A 5,150-nucleotide genomic window follows, 5' to 3' on the forward strand; every position below is an offset into this window, starting at 1 on the left:
ATAGAAGAAGTGGACAGTGTTAAATTCTTGGGATTACAGCTTGATAATAAATTCAACTGGGAGGAGCACACCACAGAACTGCTGAAGCGTCTTAACAAATCTCTGTTTGCAATGCGAATTTTGTCAGACATAGGGGATATAAAAATGAAAAAGCTGGCATACTACGCTTACTTTCATTCCATAATGTCATATGGGATTATTTTTTGGGGTAATTCATCAAGCCAAGCTAAAGTTTTCCGGGCACAAAAACGTGCAGTGAGAGTTATATGTGGTGTGAACTCAAGAACATCCTGCAGAAGCCTGTTTAGGGAACTAGGGATACTAACTACTGCTTCCCAATATATTTATTCCTTAATGAAATTTGTCATTAAAAATATATCACTTTTTCAAACCAACAGCTCAATTCATGGAATCAATACTAGAAATAAGAATAATCTTCACAAGGATTTAAAGTCACTTAGTCTTGTACAAAAAGGTGTGCATTATTCAGGAACACACATTTTCAATAACTTGCCAGCAGCCATAAAAATCTTAACAACCAATGAAATTCAGTTTAAGAGAAGCCTAAAGGATTTATTGGTGGCCAACTCCTTCTACTCCATTGATGAATTTCTTAGTAAAACCAACTGATTTGTATATAAGTACAACATAACTTCTGCACAATTTCAGTGCAGTAATGTGTTCATTGAAAATTTGTGTGTGTGTTAGTATAATCTAACTTCTGCACCATTTCAGTGCAGTAATGTGTTCATTGTAAATAAGTATTACAGTAGTTGTATTACCTTATAAATAAATAAAAAACTTTTTTATTTTAAATTCAGTGCATTAGTATTTGTAAAATGACTCTTCGTGTTCATTAAAAAATGGCGATCATTCCACTTGGGACCTGTGGAATGGTACATTAGCTTATTTGTTTTAGTTGTAAATATTTGTCATGTATTGTTGTTTTTCTGACATGTTCCACATCCTGGAGGACCTACTCACTACAGATCAATTGGAATGAAAGTAAATCTAATCTAAAAACCAGTTCTGGGAGGCTACACAGGCTACCAGCACTATGCTGTTCACTTGAGAAATATTTTTGGCTGCACACAGTGATGGTAGTACAGAGACATTTAACACTTTCCACCACTTTTGATGAGATATACAGACTGTTAGAATGGTAATTGTCTGGGAAGAAGAGTGATAAGTATTTCAATGTAAGAAGTTTTTCGGGAACTATTGTGAGGCAGTGATGGTGGTGTGTTTACTGAACTGTGATATTTACGATTATAGCTATGAAATGTACTTTATGTGGAAATTAGGACAAAAACAGAGCAGGAAATTGTTATTTGAAATTTACATTGAGAAGAAGACAGCGAATATGATTAATGTTGTAGTACAGTAATAACATTTATGTTGGTCAGGTACATGAGATCACAGTTATGAGATTTATTATGCATACTGTAATAGAATGAGGCAGTGATTATGACTTAATGAAGAGAAAGAGTGAGTGAGTAATGGATAGGACATAGGGATCCTGTTTCTTGGCAGAATCAATTTTTATGCCATGTGAATGCATTTTGTGTTTGTAAGCATAAAAGGTAAGTTTTTGAAAGGATGTCACTGGATGAAGGTAACGTGACTTAAGACAACACAGTTATTTCCTTGAGTTCATATTATCTGACGCAAATTATTTAATCCTTTTAATGAACATGTACTGTCATTTTTTGCCACTGGAGCAACACGACATGTAACAGTTACCCTTTAAAACAATTCTGGAAGTATGTATTTTTGTTTTCATTTGTGTACGGAAAATATTTTGCAAAGATGTGGTTCAGCATTGATTACCATCTGTACTGTAACACACTCTTTTTGTTGATGGTACCTCATGGAACTTTTTGTGATTTGTCTACGTGGTAGTGTCTATTTTTTGTTCATGCTGTGGCGAAATAAATAAAAAAATTAAATTTATTGGTTTTTTGAAACGAGGAAAAATTACGGACATGGAACTGTAACTTTAGAACCTTTGAAAGGCTTTTTTACGGATTGCATTGACCGGCTTGAATGCGGACAAATACAGTGCTGCGTGAAATATGCCTGTAATATAATTTACCATTCCGATTAATTACATTTTGAATTGTACGTCATTGTTGATTTAATCAGAGTTCTCACCTTAGACGTAGAATTAGTCCTTCTGCCACAATATTAATTCATTAGTCGCCATCGATGTTCTTCTCTTTGTTGACCGTGTGTATCTTCCTAAGTCGGCATCGGTTCACGGTGGAAACCAAGGAATACAATGCTACGTTGCTTTAAATAATTTTCGTAACACTTCGATAATTCTCACTATTTTTTATTCACAAGACAATAAGACTTGCTCTGCTCGTCGCACAAACCATCATGTAGTTAAGTTTGTACAATAAAATATACAATGAATACAACGTTATTTACAAATGTTTCCTTCCTCACCAGAGGTGAAGATTAAGTCCTTGTATTGCTTTCTGTATTTATTCTGGGGCGACCAGCTTTGTTCGCTAGCCCCAGTGTTGAATATGGGCGGGTGATACACGCGCCTATTGTTTGGTCGTCCGTTAGCGGGCGACGTTGGTTGAATGCGCGCGCCAGTGCGCTGAATATACACCGACGTGCGGGTACCGTCGACTTCCGAACCTCAGTATGCGTGTGCTTTTTGTAGTTCCTTCCAGTACTTAGCCTGGATACGACGAGGTACATTGGAATATGTGCCCCGAAGAACACACCACACTATGTGCGAGGCGGAGGACGATCCCGTCGATGCAGCTTCAGGTAAGAAGCGTACCATGTCAAACTTGTTTGGCATTGTCCTTTCCTATTGTGACGCCATGGGTCGTTTGACGATACAAGGTTCAATTTTCGATTTCACTTGTTTAGGCTCGCTGACACTTGCAACGTAGCACTACTTTGCACAATTTTAATTTCTACACACACCACTTTAACCGCGAGTATTGCGATCGAAACTTTCTTTTTCACTACACTTTTTTCTTCGCATTAACCCCTTTTACCTATTGTACCGAGATTCATTCCCTCAATACTTCTGGTCAATGTACATAAGTATTCACAAATTTGTAAGTCACGGGACTTGGCATGAAATACAAAATACATCACATACAATGGAATAACATATAACACATACAATACATTGGTTACATTAATGACAGGAAATAACTATCGACGAAAATTGAAAATTTTTTGACCACTCATAGTGGCTTCTTCGTCTTGGATTTTACTGACACACACACACCTTTTTCCATTAATCAGTTAGAAAGAACAAGTCCTTTGTTTTCCTTCTTGAACTCGAGTAATGTTAAGGTTTACCTCCGTTACGTATTCTGCATACGCAACGACATGCATCAGCATGCAGAGAATACACCAGTAGCCGCCCCACTACAGCTCGGGAAGGGAATTTTCTACCTTCTACTTAGGGTAATGGCAACGACTACGTGTATGCTACGGTTTTTACCTATAAAATCTGAAAATGCACGAAATAATCATTTATATGCAGCATAACCTAATATGTACAGTGTTTTGTGCTTAAGCACGTTCTGGTGTGCTTGTAAATCATTACCTCTAATAAAATTTCCTACATTAACATAGACATATAAACATAAAATCTTGAAGTTCAGGGTGTAGCTACTATTAATATGTACAGTGTTTCATAATAGCGGAACGCCCTTGTGTGCGTGTATCATCTTGAATTAAAGTGCGCTTATAGGCGTCATGTGTTATCATGGGAGAAAAAATACAGACATTTTAATGCATCGGTTGTCATGAAAATCTATGTACACGAATAATCAGACTTTCATAGCTTCAGTGCAGCATGAAATTCTGTATGACTTTTTTTTTTCATAGTTTATTTTATAGACGATTCCTTTGCTTACAGGTCTTCGATCACACTACTTACCTGTTTCTCGTATAGCGGCGATATCATTTTCATTCTTTGTGACTGTAAATCGTTATATGTGTGAAATATATAATTTTGACATGATTTTTCCTTTCATGTTTCAAGTGGGTAAAGTAATTCATACCTTCCTTCTGCATACATGAGTGAAGCGTCGCTAATGTTGCACTGTGTATCAGGTTTTTCGTATTTTCTCGTAAACTCGTAGAGTCTTACGCTTTTAATTAAGTTGTTCCTTGACGTTAGGTATACCTGTTTATACGAGGTTGTCTTAGAGTTTAATTTTCCTTATAGACTTCTATGTTGTTTAGGTTCCGTACATGTACAGAGCTTCTTTCGCCTTTCACACGTTCATACATACGTTTATACACACAAAAAATATCTACCACTATAATATACACATTGCTGGTGGGGCCCTTTTTTCGGTACCCTGCACCATTCCTTCAATATTCCAAAATAATTCAGGGTGTGCTGAGCATCGTCCCTTATACTAATAATACTTACAACTAAATATTTCTTCTTACATGCATAACTGCCTTACGGTCCATTAATGCGCAATCATTCCCTATTTTCCTCCTTTACACTTTAGCTTTCGTACATGTACCTTCGTGTATAGCTTATATATTCTACAAAGTTGTTTGCTGAGTGCTTCAGGTGTTTCCTAACGTTAATGTGTGTGTCTCTCTCTCTCTATAAACCCTAGGTATTTGTTTTGAGAGCGATTCAGTTCATTACTCACGCTGCATAGATCTGTTTATTATTTTCCTATTTTAAAGCTTGTGTCATTCTCTTCCTTAGTCACAAAAATTAACGCGTTTGCCTTGTTGTTCATTCTGAAAATCGCTCGCTACTGTGTAATGTAAATGCATGCGTTATCTCTTTTCTTTCCTCTTTGCTGCTTTTTCCCTATATGTAATTGTGTGTTGTTCTCGCGTGTACATAGCCTTTCTTCCGGTTATATATCTGCATTATTTATTTTTTTCTATTGAGCTATTTTCTTTGTCCTTCCGTACAAGCTAAGATTTTACTCAATATAATATAATATTACAATACCGTCCATGACCAGTATGTACTTGTATGTTCACTTTTATTACGTAATACCAGCTTATAATTAAATTTTCTAAGCTACTATTTACAAGACTTGTGTACCCTTTTCTTTCTTGTTTTTGAATGACTTTCGTCTCTGTGTCTCATAGTAAGCATGGTCTCAAAACTTTTAAAACGTTCCGCG

The sequence above is a fragment of the Schistocerca nitens genome, chromosome 1 (assembly GCF_023898315.1).
Source record: "Schistocerca nitens isolate TAMUIC-IGC-003100 chromosome 1, iqSchNite1.1, whole genome shotgun sequence".
Taxonomy (NCBI): Eukaryota; Metazoa; Arthropoda; class Insecta; order Orthoptera; family Acrididae; genus Schistocerca; species Schistocerca nitens.